Source organism: Callorhinchus milii, unplaced genomic scaffold (assembly GCF_018977255.1).
Source record: "Callorhinchus milii isolate IMCB2004 unplaced genomic scaffold, IMCB_Cmil_1.0 Scaffold11, whole genome shotgun sequence".
Lineage (NCBI taxonomy): Eukaryota > Metazoa > Chordata > Chondrichthyes > Chimaeriformes > Callorhinchidae > Callorhinchus > Callorhinchus milii.
The window spans coordinates 7,349,491-7,368,380 of record NW_024704752.1 but is presented as its reverse complement, the minus strand read 5'-3'; the positions used below and the strand labels follow the sequence as shown (position 1 = coordinate 7,368,380).

General features: G+C 40.2%; 1 protein-coding gene and 1 non-coding gene across 8 annotated transcripts in view; one reads left to right on the top strand and one right to left on the bottom strand.

Annotated features, from left to right (window-relative positions):
- The first annotated feature begins 25 nt into the window (after window positions 1-25).
- The window catches only part of trip12 (thyroid hormone receptor interactor 12), an 87,671-nt gene continuing 68,806 nt past the window's right edge, over window positions 26-18,890 (top strand). For 5 of the 7 annotated variants that reach the window (XM_042339271.1, XM_042339268.1, XM_042339270.1 and 2 more), the window contains exons 1-2: window positions 26-189; window positions 3,261-3,352. The gene's annotated coding sequence lies outside the window, so the exon portion shown is untranslated. Of the gene's footprint in view, window positions 190-1,605; window positions 1,679-3,260; window positions 3,353-18,890 lie in introns of those variants that run through there. The other 2 variants (XM_042339267.1, XM_042339266.1) reach the window with 2 other exon arrangements.
- trnae-cuc lies at window positions 9,042-9,113 on the bottom strand. Its single transcript has one exon. It is a non-coding gene; the product is annotated as a tRNA-Glu (tRNA).

Here is an 18,890-nt window from a genome sequence, read left to right as displayed (position 1 = left end):
AGTGCCGGCGGAAGGAGGCGCGGCGCGGCGGCGGCGACGGCGGCGACGGGGCGCGCGTGACGAGGCTTCAGCTGTGGAGAGGCCGAGTCGGGAGTCAGTCAGTCAGTCAGCGAGCGAGCGAGCGAGCAGGCGGGCGGCAATAGGCAGCGTGTGGGCTGCGCGCAGGCTGTAAGCATTGGGACAAACTAGGTAAACCAACCAGGAACATGGGTGGGTGGGTGGGTGGGTGCGTGCGTGTGTGTGTGTTTTTATTTTTAAAAAAAACAAACAGATAAAGGGGGGGCGGGGAGAGAGAGAGAGAAAAAAAATAAGGCCTCCCTTTAAACTGGTGTGTTTTAAAAGCCCAGCCTCGTATGCTTCTCTCTCTCTCTCCCCTCCCCCTCTCTTGCCCCCCCCCTCCCTGCTCCCCCCTCCCCCTCTCTTGCCCCCCCTTCCTGCTCCCCCCTCCCCTCTCTTGCCCCCCCCACTCCCTGCTCCCCCCCTTCCCTCCTCCCTGCCCCCCCCTCCCTGGCCTCCCCTCTTCCCCCTCCGTCCGTCCCCCTCCCTGGCCTCCCCTCCCCCCTCTCTCCCTCCGTACCCCCCCTCTCTGTCCCCCCCCCCCACCCTGACACATACAATGAATTCCTCAGGCTCTGAAGCCCGGGGCTGGGCAGGTTGTTTTCAATTATTGCTCTTGTATTAATTTTATTTTGCTCCGAAGGCAGTGGGGAATCTTTAATAACCGAGTCAGAAGCCTTTAAGGTCTGCAATACGTGGTGCTGGATGGAGGCAGTCCCTGTGTTTTTTTAAATTGGTGTGTGCTTTTTTTAAAAAATATTTTTTTTTCTCTCTCTGATGACCAGCCCCGGGCAGAGCTCTCTCTTGTCTCTCCCTCCCCCTCTGTGTGTGTGTCTGTCTCTCTCTCCCCCTCTGTGTGTGTGTGTCTGTCTCTCCCACCCCCTCTGTGTGTGTGTGTGTGTGTGTCTGTCTCTCCCACCCCCTCTGTGTGTGTGTGTCTGTCTCTCCCACCCCCTCTGTGTGTATGTGTGTGTGTGTGTCTTGTCTCTCCCACCCACCCCCTGTGTATGTCTGTCTGTCTCTCCCACCCCCTCTGTGTGTGTCTGTCTGTCTCTCCCACCCCCTCTGTGTGTGTCTGTCTCTCCCACCCCCTCTGTGTGTGTGTGTCTCTCCCTCCCACCCCCTCTGTGTGTCTGTCTGTCTCTCCCTCCCACCCCCTGTGTGTGTGTGTGTGTGTGTCTCTGTGCTGTTGAGTTTTCTTTTTCCTGGTTTGCGCTAAGAGGAGGAGGAGAAGAATGGAAATGGAGCGAGAGGCCCTGTCATCCTGAGCTCAGCCCCGGCCCGTCTGGGAGAGACATATATACACACTCACTCACAAAAGGGAAACACCCCCCCCCCCCTCCCCCCTCGTTTGACATCTTTAATTGGATGCTTCCCAGGGTATTTCTTTTCGGTTTAAAGCTTGTTTATAAACCGGTTCAGGCCGCCGGTGGGTGCTTTTTTTTTGTCTGTGTAGGGTGGGAGGTGGTGGGGGGGGACACGGAGGAGGAGGAAGTTCCTAACCACCTTCCCAGCAACACCAAGGCGGCTGACGTGCTCACATCCGCCTCAGCCTTCCCGGCTCTCTACCGGCGGTGGCGGCTTTGGGCTCCGGCTTTATCTGCGAGCCCGGGGATTGAGGGTAAAGAGTAGGCCCGGGACCGGGTCATCTGCACCCAAACCTCCCTCTCCCCCCCCCTCTCTCTCTCTTTCTTTCACTGACTCGCCTCTTTCACCACCATCAACCCCCCCACACCCCATTTATAAAAGGAAAGGCTTTTTTTTTAAAAGAAAAGAAAAGCGACAGGTATTGGAGCAACAAATCAACAACTCCCCCACCACTTCCTCCCCACCACTTCCTCCCCCCCCCCCCCGTACCCCCGCGCAAAAAAAAAAAATTCTCTCCTCCTGCCATTGCCATCAGCCGATTGTTGGGCTGGAACCCGCAGCGAGGTAGGCCGTCTCTGTACCCCCCCCCCCCCCCACACACACACACACGGAGACCTGTTGTTTAGGCCCCCTCCCTCCCCCCTCCCCGCTAACTTCACGGTTTTTTTCCGGACCCAGGACTGGCGACGGTCTCGGCCCCGGTTCCTCGCTGCCGCGGGGATATTTTTTTTTTAAAAAAAAAGGAGAGAGAGAGAAAGGGGTGAAAATTCACCGCGAAATTCCAGTGGAAAAAGTGACAGCGGGGGGAAGAGGCCCTGTCCCGGGCCTAGAGCTTTCCCCCTCCCAACCCCCTCCCAACCCCCTCCTCCCCGGGTCTATTACACCTCGGGCCAAACTGTAGTTATGTTATGGCAGTCCGGGGCCTGGGCGCCGCTGCGGTGACTCTCCTGCGGCAGATGGGCTCTCCTTTCACTCTCACTCTCTCTCTCTGTGTGTGTGTGTGTGTGTGTGTGTATAGGCCCCAAAAGTAAACAGGAATGGCCAACGCACCACGTATCTCTCCCTTAATCCCATTGTCCGCTTTAATTTTCACAAAGAGGAATACTAGACACCCGGCCTGACAGCTCGCCGAAACTTCCCTGCATTTTGGAGGAGCAAATCTGGCTTCTTGGTGCCACGAAAACATTCGGGTTTTTTTTGGTTTCCCCCCTTCCCCCCCTTCCCCTCCCCTCCCCCCCCCTTCCCCTCCCCTCCCCCCCCCCCCCTTCCCCTCCCCTCCCCCCGTTTCGTTTGGCATTTTTGTGGGAGAGCGATAGGTTTGAGTTTGGCCTTCGGGGGGTGGGGGGGGGTTCGTTTTTATTTTGCCAATTTTTGTGTTCGAGTGCCTTGTTTCACTGTACAATGTGCTTTGAGAAATGAAGTGCTTTGAGAAATTTCAACGACATGACCAGGCTATGTCAAATATTTTTTGGATGTAATCGGGAGGAGAGGAGGCCTTTAATTTTAGTAGTTACGAGGCTGAAAAAACTGCAGGAAGTGTTTCCATGGAGTGTGGGAAGATTAGTGGGGTTTTTTAGGAGATATGGCATGGGGTAATGTTTCTCTCTATAGAATTTCAGTTTTAGATTTCAAGATAGCTGGTTTACATTGCATTAATTGTTTTAATTGAGAGGAAACCCTGCATTGAGAAGAGCCCATCTTGAAACTTAACAGTTGACAGCATTAGCTAAACACTGAAACTGCAAATGTCTGTGTGTATTTGGGACTTGTATTTGAAACTTTGAAGGAAGAGTTTGTCTTAAATTTCTTTAATTTTCTTCCCATCTCTCCTGAAGGTAGTGACGCATGCTGGGGTACAAATCTTTGGGTGTCATCATCCAACAGTATCTTGCTCCAGGTTGCCTTTCTTCATGTGTGAGTGCAGACGGTGAGTAGCGGTGGACTTTTCTCTTGTGGGATTTAGAACCTGATATTCTTGCTTACCCACTGGTGCACATTTTCCCAGCATGAATCATTGGATAGTCAACAACAGTAGAAACTAATTTTGAAGGTAGACTGCCCCATCCCAGATGTCAGGCTGGCTCAGTCGATAGCACTCTCACTTCTGCATCACAAGGTTGTGGGTTCAAGCCCCATGATGGGACTTTGAACTCACAGTATAGGTTGATACTCCAATGCTGGAGCGCTGCATTGTCAGAGGTGCTGTCCTTCCTGGGCAACAATCCCCAAGATATAATTGGTGATTCACTTCATGCTGTCTATGACACATTGTGTGCAAGTTGGCTGCCATGGTTGTGTATAATCAGTCACTGTACATTGAATCCTGTGAAGCACTTTGAGGTGATAGTGTTGTATCAAATGCAGTTTTTTAAAATTTATTTCTTGGGTCGAGCCCAAGAACATTGAGGGCAAGTCTCATGTCCCAATACTACCCTGGTGAGATGAGTTGCCTAAATCAAGGTCAGGAATTAAACCTGGAACCTTATTGGTTTTCATGGCTCATTGACATGCAACAGAGTTTACTTTAAAGTTATGCTTCCCCTATTTCTGTTATTTGTAATTGTTTAAATTGATCCTTTTTAAGTTTTAAAAGCAGTAACGTGAAAGTCATCCCATCAAAATACAACTAATGCATGCATGTTTACTTACACATTGTGTATGTTTGTCTCTTTTATCTTCCATTACAGTATTCCGCAGCATTAATGCTCCTATCATTTAAATTTTCCCCTTTGTATTCCTTTTGTGTTCTTCTTTTCCCAATTGTCCTATATAGCAGACCCTTCTCATGCCACCATTCCAGGTTCATTAAATGTCCATGCCTGAAATGTTAACTGATCTGAGCTTTGGATCCGATTACCCTTCTGTCCATATCTGGCATTTCTGTTTTTTGTTTTGGAAGGGAATTCTTAGTGGATTTATTTTCTTAAGGTCTCTATGATTTCCAAGCCCATAAAAATTGTTAAGGGAATTGTAGTTAATGTATGCCCTTAATTTGTATTCAAAATGTACTGGCTTCACATTTGGAGAACTGGTAAGCAAACATTGCTTTATTAAACCTACTTTGCACAGTTGCAGTTAAATCTGCTCTATGGAAGAAGAAAAGTTGTTCTAGGTTTATGATCGTGCTGGAAAGGGCTGATTAGCTTGGAATTAAAAATAAGTGCTAAACCAGTTACAGTCAAAATGTATGGCTATTTTAACCCATCTTAAAATTCATTACTAATTATGAAATCACAGATATGCATAATTACAATGATTTTTCTTAAAGTAGGATTTTTTTTACAAATGTCAGATTTTACAAAGCCTAGTTAGGATCAATTGTATTTTACCACCAGGTCTTAATAATTAAACTGAAAATATTTAAATGACTGCACATAATAATTTGATGGTGTTTCAAGATTTTAAAAAAATGGATAATAAAGCTCCTTGGAGGTTTTAATGCAGAACAAATGTTGTCTTGGCTGGTTTAAAAATTAAACTACTTGGAACGGAACTACAAGGCAATCAGCAATTGGCCATGACATTTTTAAAATTCCTTCAAAAATTTTTGTTGCCATTCAGCTGGGGTGTCATGTGTTGACATCTTGCATTCTTAAATGTATTGATTTTCAAATGGAATAATATGGATCTAATTCACAAATCCTTTTTATCAGGCGTGGCACTGTATATATAGGCTGTGAAAGTATGCAAATCTAAGACAAACCTTTAATATCTTATGGGTCAACAGTAAAATAAATTATGTGCATTGAATGCTGATATTTTTGAGATGCCAACAATATCAGGGATTAGTATTTGTAACCAGTCTCATTTGGCTTGAGTTTTGTTGAGACTTGGCCTAGCAGTATAATTTGGTACCATTTTTTTTTCAGCTTAAGCAAATTCTGACTTATTGCTAAGGTGAGCATTTGGCAAGAAGAAGCCTATGCTGTCATTGCAGTGAGGTTGAAAATATTCAAGACTGAATATTTTATTCAGTTGATCAATAAATGGTAGCCTTTTATTCTGGGTTTCTGGTTTTATAGTATATTGTTTCTGTCCTCCACATACGGAAGACAGCAAATCAGTTTAAAGTACGTCTGAAAGGATAAAATGGTGACAAGTATTTCATGTTTACAAGACAAGTATTTGTGTATTGTTGGTAGTCAGGTTGTTCAATGTAACTGATGCATTTTCCTCATACTTGTGAGTAACTGGGTCTGTAATTTGAGTTAAGCCTAGGAGCTGATTTGAAGTGGAACAAATCTACACTATTTTTCCAGACAAACTATCAAATATTCTGTTTCATTTGGATGGAATATTTTTATTCAAATAATGAATGGCATTAGGAGAGGGGTTGCTGAGTCCAGCAATGTCTTAGTAAGGACTGAATCAATGGGATTTCAGTCATATGGCTTTAGTTTCAGCTTTCTTGCATTATTAGGTTCCAACTATGCCATATCAGATAGAAAGATATTTTTATTATAAATGGGAATAAATAAAAAGCTATCATGCTTCTGTAACATTTTGAAATTTGATACTGGCATCCATTGTTAGTAAGTAGACTTGAGAAGATATCTTAAAAGGGAATTCTTGATGAAGAGGGTTATTAAATGGTATGGGTAGCAAGCAGGGGGATGACCTTAGATTGGGTGACTCTTGAAGAAAAACAGCAAAGCAGCCTCCATGGCCCGAATAGTCTGTTTCTGTAACATTTTAAGATATCCAGATAGAATCTGTTAAATCACATTGATTCCTCTTTTTGTTTTAAAATTCCAAATAATGTTCCTCATTAAGAAGCTATGATTGAGGTCATTGTCTGATTGGGCACACTGGCATGTCATGAAGGCAGTTGTGGGTTATTCTGAGCTAGATTCTGTCAAAAAGTATTAGCAAAAGATGGTCATTTGCTACCTTACTCATAATTCTGAAAATTATGTAGAATTGTCTTTCCTGCAGTAATTCATTTAAAACAAGTTTAAATTAAATCAAAACCAGAACGAATGTTGTACCCTAATATCACAGACCTCCATTGGCTGCCCCAATTGTCAGTGATTGAAGGGGGATAAAAATAGCAGGTGGCAAGCTCACAAACTAAAGTTTTTAACAAGAATTAATCATCACATTTTAGAAGTAAGCTGCATCTCTTACCACAACCAAGTGACTATTAGGCAGTACTTCTACCCTGCACTAGGCTATTATTAAGTAAAGTGTAAGAACGATTAAAGCAAAATGCAAGTCAACCCCCCCCCTCCATTTTACAACCATCATTTCAGCAACAACCCTGAATTATTATAATCCTGTATACATGATTGAAATACAAGATAATTCTCTATATTTGAAAGAATTCAACATGTACATCAGGACAATAGACAAGATGTCGCTTGCACATTGGCAATTGGGCCAGACAGTAGAGATCTGTGATATTGTTCTTTGTCCACAGAATATACAGTCACTTTGCCTACAAATATACCGTCAATTTACTTTACTGTATACTCTGAAGCGCTTTGAGATATCTCAATTACGTGATCAGGCACTAAATCAAATGCAAGGATTATCATTATAGTTTTCATTTCATTTGAATGATTGTCTTAAAAATGAAAAATCTTGTAAGGAGAATTATGAGATCATACTCAGAAATATGAGTAAAGTAACACAAGTCCTAGCATAACTTTAAATGACATACTTTTGGTGTGGGGAAGGAGGAGCATTTTTGTAAGTTTATATATAAAAAAATTCTTGATGGTCTTGAGTAGTGTTTCTGATCATTTATATGTTCTGTCTCCATAGAAAACATGGGGCACCACACCTTAATTGTGTTAAAGGTTATAAAATATACTCTTGGGGGGGGTTGTGATTTTGTCTGGAATTCTGTTTTTCAGTAGCTTAAAGTGCAGTTAGTTGAAAACCTGCTTTGTATATTTTGAATATTAACCATTCTGTATTGCAAATGGTCGGAAGCAAAACCTAGAGTTTGTTAGACCAAGGATATGCTGACTAGATCTGAGTGCGTTTGTTGACATGATAAGGCCCTTTATTAAATACAAGGATAATTATTGCACAGCAATATATAGTTGCACAACATTTGTTTCTGATGAGTCACGGAAGCAGCTGGTCAGTAGTCCTAATGAAGGATAGAATTGATTAGATTAAAATATTTCTTTATTCTATTTTACCAATGAAATATGTACCTGTTCCATAGATTTATATGGCACGTGAAAATAAAACTATTGTATTGGTTTGCCAAGTTTTCTGAACCTGTAGTTTTCATGCAAAGGGTAGTGGAAATATGGAACTCTCTCCCCAAATCCTGTGGATGCTGGATCCATTCAAGTTTTCAAGACTGAGGTGGATAGATTTTTAGTTAAGTCAGGGTATCAAAGGATGTATGGGGCAAAGGCAGGTATTTGTAGTTGAAGTGTAGATCAGGCAAGATCTAATAGAACGGCGGAACAGGCTTGAGTGCCAGAATGGCCTACTCCTGTTCCTATGTAGTATCGAGGCAAATCAGACTTTACTAAGATGATATATGGAAGATTCATATCACTTTTGAAATTGTGATGAAACCACATCATGGTTATCCTCGGGATAGAGGCTAAACTCAACACTAAGATGGAAGGCTGTCAAGAACTTAAGAACCTGTTCCCATTATCAATCTGTTTGTGCGTTGGCATTTTGGCTTTGGTTTAAATTTGATTGTAGCAATATTGCGGAATGTGATCTGACCTGGAAAACACTTCTGATTCTATCCCAGCCCTCGCTGAGGGATTTCGGGATCCAAGCTTAGCTCCTGTCAAACGGTCTAAATTTGAGTTCTGAATGTTCTCATGATTGATGCCTTATAGCAGATGTTTATTTTAAGCTCTGGCTTGTGAACATTAGCTAGGCAATGTATGCAATTGCATATACACGAGGTGACCATGGGCTACAAGTTTTAATAAATCTGTGTTATAAGAATCTAGAAATCTCCTGGCAACAGTTATTTTCCAATAATTGGTCAGAAGACAACCTGGACTGCTTCTCACTATTGCCACACTTCTAAAACCATGTGCAATGAGTTTTGTAAACTTTTATGCAGCTTTTGAGCTAAATGTAAGTACTATCCTCCTGGGATGGATGGGTGGGGGAGGGGTGGCTAAGCAGGGTCTCCTTGAAGCTGAACTGGCTCCAAGGTGACATGCTGGCAATGGAATGTCGGAATCGGGCCAGCTCTCTGTGGCAGTCTCGATCGTCCAGTTCCTGAGCCAGGCGGGTCCGCAGTATTCCTGGGAACTGCTGGTGACAGCACAGCCAGCCTGGCTCATTGGTACGACCTGGAAGAGCAGACCAGTCACTTGGGGGCAGGGAGTCATCCCACTCAGCTCCTGTAAACCCTGCAAGTCAAAGCCCAATCGGGTAGCGTGATGGTAATAATAATGCTTGCATTTGATGTAGTGCTTTTCACGTCTTCTAGACGGCTCAAAGTACTTCACAGAATAAACTGTAAAGTGAATTGACAGTATATTTGTGGGCGAAACGCGGCAGCCAATTGTGCACAGCAGTGTCCCACAAACAGTTCTGGATTGAAGTGATAAATTTATTTTTTTTTTTCTTGAGGGATTATTATTAGGCGTGTGGAGTAAGGAAATTTGCCCAAGGTTTCATCCTGCTGGGAATCAAACCCAGGTCTCTCGCTTGAGAGGCGAGTGCTCTAACCACTGAGCCACAGAACTCCACAAATATTCTAAGGAATTCTGAAATAGGCACTAAAATCTTTTCTCTATCCCAAAAGTCGATGGATGCACCTCTGATAATTCAGCACTCACTAGACATTTCATTAGACTGTCAATCTAGACTATTAATCTCAAGATCCAATATTGGGCTTTAATCTCACAACCTTCTAACCCAGAAGTGAGGGAGGAGCAATTCCAACTGAGCCACACTGACATCATAAAATACTAGAAAATCAGCACTATTTAAACATTCCATTGGAGCGTAATCTTAACCAAAGCAGTTATTTTCTTTAAAATAGGTAAGACACATTAAGTGATTTAAGAGCCTGAACACCAAAGTCAATAACAAAAATGATTGTCACATCTTAGGGATATCGATCAGATCCACTGGCATATGAAAGACTACCACATTTCATTTGGTTGTCTGTCTGGTGAAGGAACAATATTATTGTAGCTTGTATATGTATTAAATTTACTTAGCTTAAATACTTTTCAAGTTTTGAAGCAGAGATTCGACACACTTTAAATAGAGAAATGTAAGCCTGGAATAAAGAACAGAAACACTTGTCCAATTCAAGCTCATGTCATTAAATAATGAACCGATGTGGAGTTGATCCTAGCTGGACAAGCAGCGGGAAAGCTTGCAGTAATATAAATAAAATAATAATCTTTGATTTTGATTCAGCACTTTTTACGTCTACTAGACGTCTCAAAGCGCTTCACAGAATATACTGTAAAGTGAATTGACTGTATATTTGTGGGCGAACGCAGCAGCCAATTGCACACAGCAGTGTCACACAATTGGATTCAGTGACCAAATTGTTATTTTATTTATTTCCTTGAGGGATTATAATCAGCCGTGTGGAGTAAGGAAACTTGCCCAGGGTTACACCCTGTCGGGAATCGAACCCAGATCTCTTGCTTGTGAGGCGAGTGCTCTAACCACTGAGCTACAGGACTCCTGTATCATTGGCAAGCTGTGTAGTTTTAGCTGGTTAGAGTCGAGCAGTACCCCAACATAACTCTGGGTCCCCAAGCTTTGGCTCTTGCCAACCCATGCTTAATATTTTCCGGAATTAGGTAAACAGGATTTTCATCCCACTGTGGGCATAAATACAATTTTGAATATATTTGGACTGACTATTTTTTCACTGTTTATTCAGTCTTGGGAGGACCTCAAAAACATCAACCTTCCCAACATACATTTCTTTGGAAGCCTGTTCAGTGGATAATTAGAAACATTGTGAGCTTCATTTGCACTAGCCAGTTATTCAGTAAATATAATGCATGTTTAAACCACCAATGCAACCAAGTTATTGACTTCACAGGCAGCAACTTCAACCCTTTTCCTGGCTGAATTTTGATTCCTTCATATCTACTTAACTTTTATTGAAGGTGCCATTTTGTTGGCTGTGAAACACTGAAGTTAATAATAATAATAATAATCCTTGCATTTGATATAGCGCTTTTCACGTCGGGAGGTCGTCCCAAAGCGCTTCACAGAACACACTGTAAAGTGAATTGACTGTATATTTGTGGGCGAACTCGGCAGCCAATTGCGCACAGCAATGTCCCACAAACAGTCGTAGATTGAAAATGACCAATTTATTATTTTTTTTTGGTTTTTGGAGGGATTATTATTAAGTTAAAACAATTAAGTGTGCAACTTGCAGCACAACGTTTATATAATTTGTCTAATTGTTTCTCAGCTATTTTTCTCTTGAAAAAGTGCCTGAACATGTAGATATGATTTTACCTTGCTTTAACCTTAACCAGAATTAAATATGTAGAATTCTGATGTTTTAAAAAAAGCTGAAAAAAAATTGGTGGAAGTGATATTTGGTCAGTATGCTACAGCTATGCACATCCTGTACTTTTCCAGTCTATGATCAAATCTAAGGCATTTCCAACATGAATCTTTTGGCCAATGGACAACTTCAACCTGACTTAATGCAATAATTAACCACACTGAGTCCAATAAGATGCCACTAAATTTGATGTTTTTACATAGAGGAAAATAAAGAGTCTGCAGTAGATTCAGAAAAAAAATTAATTGATCCAGGAGTTTTGTTAGCCTAATATAATCTAGATAGACAGGTTGTATGATAGTTTTAAGTGCTGCTAATGTAAAACTGAATGACGGCCAAATGGGTAGCTCAACCCGTTAATTCTGATAAATTAAGTCATGTTTAGTATCTAGGAAATGTCCAGGCACATTTGTGGTGAGATGCAGTTGGTTTCGCCAGCTAGCATCTCTTGAGGGAGAAGGAGCACAAGTGGACACTTGGACATTTTCCTCTATTATGGGAGAGGAAAGAGGAGAGAATGGTCTCATCTTAATGCATCCACTTGCGAATAGCAGGAAGAATTAACTCTAGACAGGAGGAAGGTTAATATCTACTGAATTTACCAGTGACCATGTTTTACTTTGTGACCAAGATGTTGGTTCTAGGAAATGGCATACTTTCCTATTTTAGGCACTGTCGGTGTCTCCAAAGTAAATCTCTTGGAAACTCACCCTCTGTTTCTTGGACCAGCAGTGGCTGAGTAAATTGCTTATTTACTGGCTTTAGCCTGACCAAATCTCTTTCACCTGGGAGACTTTATTTCAGAAGTCCAGATAAGATTTTGGTCTCAGGTGAAAAGTTGTTGTGTAACCACTGAACTATTCTGTGAATGTTCCTCCAAGATAATGTTTGAAACTAGATTTGTTCAATTTCTGTCTGCTTAACTAACCAAAGCTACTATAAATATTTGCAATCTATTACTATTGTAGCCATAATTGTTATGATAGCTAAAATCTGTAACTTTTTCACCTATGTTAGAGAAATTCACTTGTAGTTTGTATTGGTGACTCTGTGGAAGTGTTGAAATTTTTAATCCTGAAGAAACAGTGGTAAAATTGGAATAACTGGCAAAATAATTAGAACTTTTCATGTTTTTCATAACTTTTCACAAATGCTATTCCTAATCTGGAGTTTGAATGTCTTTACAGATCCAGTTTCATAGTAGGGAGTTAAGTAGAAATACTGGCAATAATGTCTTTATTGTATTGCATAGGAAAATTCTAGCAGTAAACTTTGACCCATTCCAGTTTTGATTTGTACCGATGCCAATCCTCTACTCCTAAGAGATTTTATACATGGTACCATATGACTCAGCCAGTTACCTCTGTGGCCATTTTCAAGGCTCTTCTGATCACTGAAATCTCATTAATGTGACATTTTAAAAATCTAATTTTGGTTTTGAATAGTAAAGTTGAGGAAATAATAGTTAGCTTTTTGCATTTGTTTATTTCACTAACTTTAATTACTTTAAATGTACAGTGGTTACAGCATAATTGTTAGTTTTATTGTTAGTTTTACCTATTGTTAGGTCTGCCCTGTGTAAACATTTTAAAACATGCCATTTGCAAGAACACTCAAACTGTTTTTGTTGCCTGGCCTAAAGTTTATAGTAGCAATTATAAGATGTTTATCTAATCCAGGGTTTAAATGCTTCTTCAGAACTGAGTTGAAGTTTTTGATGTTTAAAATCTGAACCGTTATTCAGATTATTGCCATATAATTTTAGATGTCTGTGCTATTTTTGTTCTATGCCCTTTCCTATTGTGAAATGCTTCAGGGGAATGAATATCCTCATCTAGCTCATCCCATCCTCTGTGCTGATTTTCATTCAATCGCTTAATTGACTCGCTCAAGTTACGGTTTCTCTGTATTCATGAGCCTCCTGGGAAATGAGGTCAGATTGAATTTGTGAGCAAGTTATTCAGCATATCTGCTGTTCAAGAACATGCTGTAAAAACATTCGGAATATATAGTCAATTATACATTATATATATATATATATTATACACATGTACAGTCAATTCACTTTACAGTATATTCTGTGACGTGCTTGAGGGTTGATAAGGCACTATATCAAATGCAAGGATTACGATTATTATTGCCAGTAACGATGAGTTTGGTAGAACCATAATTGAGGATCCAAAACCAATAATCCCAAAACTATGGATATTTTACACTATGGAATGATAATGTTGCAAAGCAGCTGGATACCATGAAGCTCGTTACGATTGTAAGGGCATATGAGAGTAAATTGAGCCAAAGCGCATGTTTTTAAATCCATGTGCTACCTATATATAGGCTGTAGTAGATTAATAATCCTTGCATTTGATACTCCACTGGAGTGTCATCCTAGACCAGGCATGTCAAACATAAGGCCCATGGGCGGCTGCAGGCATTTTTCTTTAAACCAATTTACTCTTCAATAAGACACATTCAAACCTGTGTATTTTGTGGTTGAAACACAGTCAATCCACTTTACAATATTCTGTGAAGCGCTTTGAGACGTCTCAATGATGTGATAAGGCGCTATAATGCAAGCATTATTATTATTATAGCTCAGTTTAATGGGAATGACACTCAGGCAATGCCAATTGCCCAGGATTGAATGCTTATGTGGCCCGCTGACCTTTCTCAAATAGGGAATCCGGCCCACAGCAGCCAAAAGTTGGACCAACCTGAAGTAGACCAACACATCCCTTCCTCAATAATATCTTGAAATGGAGACAAACGAATGGAAATAACGCAAGATTTGATACTTTCCAACATGTATCGCAGTTAAGTCAACAGAAAACGCCTAAAAACAGGGTTACATTTATGTTTCTGGTCAATAGTTCCAATGCATAGGCTCTTTTCTTTCAATAACGTTTAAAATATTCTCCAGGAGTTACCATTGTTCTTATGTCACAGTCCCTAATGGGCATAGTGTTTAATATTTTAACATGAGCTGCATTTAAAAAGTTGCCTCTAAAACCAGGAGACAGTTTAAGATGCACTACACTGACATCTGCACAAAAGAGAACATCTTAAGAATTGGCTGTACAAGTTATTTTTGTAACTTACAAAGATATGGCTGCTTTGCCAAAATGCTGATACAGAAAAACAGTTTTTTCAGGACTCAAATCACATTCATTTTTAAACATTTCAATCTGCAAAAATTACCATTCATCTCACAAGATCAGACACAGCAACTTAGTGATTTTTTTTTGGGTTGTGCATTTCGGGTCTTCCCCCTCCCAGTTATGATATTAAACAACGTACCTCTAACGTGTTGCAGGCAGCATTAGCACACGTAATAATCTTGACCTATCTTTTCCGAACTCCAAAATTGTGTAACATTTACAAGGAACAGCTTGACCTTTATATAATTTTATGAGAAACTGCCTTTGGATACAATGCAACATTTCCATATGTGACTATGTTCAAACTTGTACAGCTTTCTGATGTCTTTAGACACAAACTTTGGAAAGATAAAACGTATTTCTGGGATCTCTTTCAATTCAGGTAGATTTTGTATAAAATTTCATGTGCCCAGAGTCAACAGCACTGCATTCTGAAATGTAGAAAATTTCTTTGTAGGAATTAAACTTCCGTCCATTATGTGAAATGATTTCATTGTATGGATTTGGCACAGTATAGGCCAAATGGCTGCCTCCTGTGCTGTAAATTTCTATGGTTCTAATTGGAGATAACTAAGCTAGTGTTTAGAAGGGACCAAACTAAATGGCTAAATTACCTTTAATGCAGCAGTACATAACACCTTGATTTGAGTTAAGTAATTTGTAACACTAGATTTTTGTGCAATCACCCAGAAATGTAGAACTATTGTAGAGTATGTTGACATAGTCAAAAGCAAAATAAGTGGTTCCAGCTTTAGCCACCAAAAATCTGTGTTTCATGAAAGATATCACAGTGGTCAGCAGAAGAAAGCTTGTGTTGTGAAGTGACGTGACTGAGCATCTATTGTTTCGTTATCTGATTTATCATACTGTCTCTTGTAGAGATGAATACTTGGGCTGTTCTATGGATATAGATGACTTTCTGAATACAATAGCCAAGTGATGTAAAAGAAATTGATATGAAAATCACAAGGACATTCTTAGTAAATCGTAGTATAATAATGCATTTGATATAACGCTTTATCATGTTGTTGAGATGTCAATGTGATAAGGCGCTATATCAAATGCAAGATGTCTCAAAAGTGCTTCACAGAATATACTGTAAAGTGAATTGACTGTATATTTTGTGAGTAAAACGTGGCAGCCAATTGTGCACAGCAGTGTCCCACAGTCGTAGATTGAGTGACCAAATTTTTTTAATATAGTTTTAAATGTTAAATTTTTTTTAAATGGTCCAGATTTCAACTAACTGGATTCTTACAGCATGATTGTAAGGAGTTTATTTTGCTCTCCTGTTCAAAGTTGTGTTGCATTCATCCATAGAATTATTTTCTCTTGAGAGGTGCCTACTTAAGCTTCTGAAATGGCTACAAAGAGCGATGTATGCGGATGATCATATATGATTGTTTATAGTCAGGACATAGATGTTAGCTTGATGTTTTGTGCAGCATTCAAATCTATTGAAGTGCCAGTTTTCCAAGTCAGATTATTTGGGAGAAGGCATTGGGTCTTTTCATAGTCATAAAATATTTGGGTGTTGAAGTTACTCCTCATACCATAATGCACTTGATTAGCTCTCTTTTAGTGTTGGTGTGTTGGATTCAGTTCAAAGTTTTTTTGATTAGCACATATGGAGGCTTATGCCAACACAAGGCCTGTGACTCAAGGTGTTATTAGACCAAATCTGTGTCTACATATAATTTAAATGGACAAGAAGCTCCAGTGGAGACGATCAGACCATCCAACTGGTAGATTCCATGTTGGTTTTAACATGACATACAAATGACTAGTGATCAAAATGTTGGTTATATAATTTTAAAAAACGTTTGGAGGCTATGAAGTTAAATCAAGGTCCAGTGTGGCATTCTTCCAAAAGAGAAGAGTTCCGGATGTTCTAGTCAACAAATTGACTAGGCAAACAATTTTCACCTCATAAAGGCTTTGAACCATCCCTGTATAAAAGATACATCGTTAGGTCAATCACTGACAATAGCATGTATTGAAAGTGATACGATAATCTGGGTAACCCACTGGCTTTTTGTGATTTCTGGAAAATTGAATGTACCACAAACTAGTTTTTCTAATTCTCAACTGGGCCACTGGATGGAGCTGAATGCAGTGATGACTACTTTAGACAACAGATTAACAAAGTTTACTTATCCTGCTGCAGGCTTTTCTTCTGGATATATTGTGAAATGCAATGTTCTGTTTAAAGAAGTGTGACAAATATATTCTATCAAGCTAGTATCAGCGAGCTATTAAATCTTATGACGAATATTGCTGTTGTTTACAGAAGAATTTCATTAAATAACATTAATTTTGAGAAATTTAACTCAAATAAATTTAAAGCTATTTAATGCAACTGCTCCATACCTCTCCCATGTTCAGGTAACATTCTTTGTTCAGTGCAGTATGCCTTAACATGCTACAAATGGAGTCTTTGTAACACTGGAACTGATTTGTTGCATTTATTAAATCCTCTGAACATATTTTTATATGAACAAACAAATGGAAAAATGAGTGACAAAGTTGGAAAGATGAAAACGAAAGCTATTTTTAGGAGGAGAGTGATCATTACTAGAGAAATGGTTAACCTGAATAGTCACTGTAAGACTACAAATCTAAGATCATGGACAAAAGTAGCAAACAGCTATTTTGTTTGCTTATGAATCTGCAGCATGTTTTTCAAAAGGAGTAGAAAGTAAGTTTTTTTAAAAAAAAACTTGATAAATCTAGTACACTTAAACCAGTTGGCTGCATATGTCTCCCTCCAGACTGCTGAATTTGGAGGGTGAGATAGAAAACAGTGTCACCGGCCCAGATTCAAATTCCAACCTCAGGCAGGATAGCTGGCATGCTCCAGGCATTTAATTTTAGAACTATATTTTTGCTGGTAGAATCAGGTTCATGATTCTATTGCCAATGATGTTCATGCACACTACAATATGTGCCATATTGAATTGTAAATGGTCTAATGTTTATGGCTGTTTATAAATTAATGTTTTGTGTTATACAGTATAAAATTGCTCTGGGCAATGTTTCTGTTAGTGCACAGTGCATTGACTTTTGTAGAAAGACTGCCAGTGAATTGGAAACGTGTGCATTTTACCCGTTGCAGCTTCGCTCGCAACCAAAAGATCCAATATGGAATGTAGATTTCAGTCATAGCACTCACAAAGCACTTAACATGACATAAACACTGTGTACATGTTAAGCAAAACTGGCATACATGTGTGATGAGCTTGTTTAGGTCATAGATCATCAACGATAAGAGATCTCCACCCCACCCCCCCCAAAATATGGCCCCGACACTCCCCCATGCAGGACCTTTCTGATGAGGTATAAATTATGTCTCTACGTCAATCCGTTTAATGTGTTATTGGTGGACATAAACACGTGTGGTGCATGAGCTGCGCTGGGATCTCTCTCTCGGCTCCTGGTGCTTAGTCAATCTGAGCAGGCCTCAGACTTCACTTTAACCCTCTCTCCTCCCTCCCGACACTCACTCACTCACAAGCTCATATCACCTTTCTCCTCCCTCCCCCAAACAACCCTCTCTCGCCTCCTCACTCTTACCCTCGAGAGATTATGGGACTCAGCATATTTTTTGGTGGGGGAGAGATTTAATTTGAAAGGTGTAGCATTGAATTTGTTTTCACCACGCTCTTTCCTCTCTCTGTGTCTCTCCCAATGCATCTCTAGGATGGTGTGTGATTTCTCCTGTTGCTACTCTGTTGCAGAATACCATGCATCAGGTACAGAGATAGCACCTTATATTTTGGGGCTTTTTTAATATCACTCATCAACGATGATATGCCCATGACACTCCCCCATGCAAATCTTTTCCGACGCGGTATAAATCATGTCTAGGTCAATCGGTTATTGTGTTCTCGGTGGACAGATACAGACAGACGCACACGCAGACATTTCGTCTATTAGTATAAATTGCATCTCTCTAGAAGGATATGTGACCTCTGTTGCTACTTTGTTGCAGAATACCATGAATTTTTGGGGGGCTTAATTAAAGCATTTTTTAATATAGCTCATCAACAAAAGGAGATCCCCGAAAAAAAATATGCTTATGACACTCCCCCATGCAGGGTTTTTCCGATGAGGTATAAATCATGTCTCTATGTCAATCGGCTATTACGTTCTTGGCGGACACACAAAGACAGACAGACACAGACATTTTATCTTCATTAATATAGATATTAAAATTGGCTGCAACATTCATCCACAAAACACAGCATATTCTGTGAAGTGCTTTTGGATGTCTTAGTGACATGAAAGGCGTTATACCAAATGCTAGGAGTATAATTGTCAATAACCTGTACATCCGTTAAGAGTCCTGTTCCGTATGGTCCTGTTCCATAATGCTTCCTATGGTCTTAAATGTGTGTTTAATATATGACAAACGGAGCAAAACATTTGCATGACTCTTGTATTTCCAATGTGAAGTCCTGTAGCTTAGTGGTTAGAGCACTCGCAAGCGAGAGGACTTGGGTTTGATTCCCGGGCGAAACGTTGGGCAAGTTTCCTTATTCCATTCGCCTCTGCTTACTTAACAGTAAATAGGAGCCTGGTTGTTAGTCGATTAGTGGATCGCTTTTTCCAGGGTGGTAATGCCTCCAAAAAAAAATCCATGACTGTTCTGGAACACTGTTGTGCTGCGTTTTGCCCACACAATATAGTCAAATTTACAGTAAAGCGTTTAGTAAACTGAAGTGCTTTGAGAAGTCTTGAAGACCTGATAAGGCGCCTTATCAAATGCAAGGATTATTATTATATTTCAGCAAGTGATGTATTCATGAAAG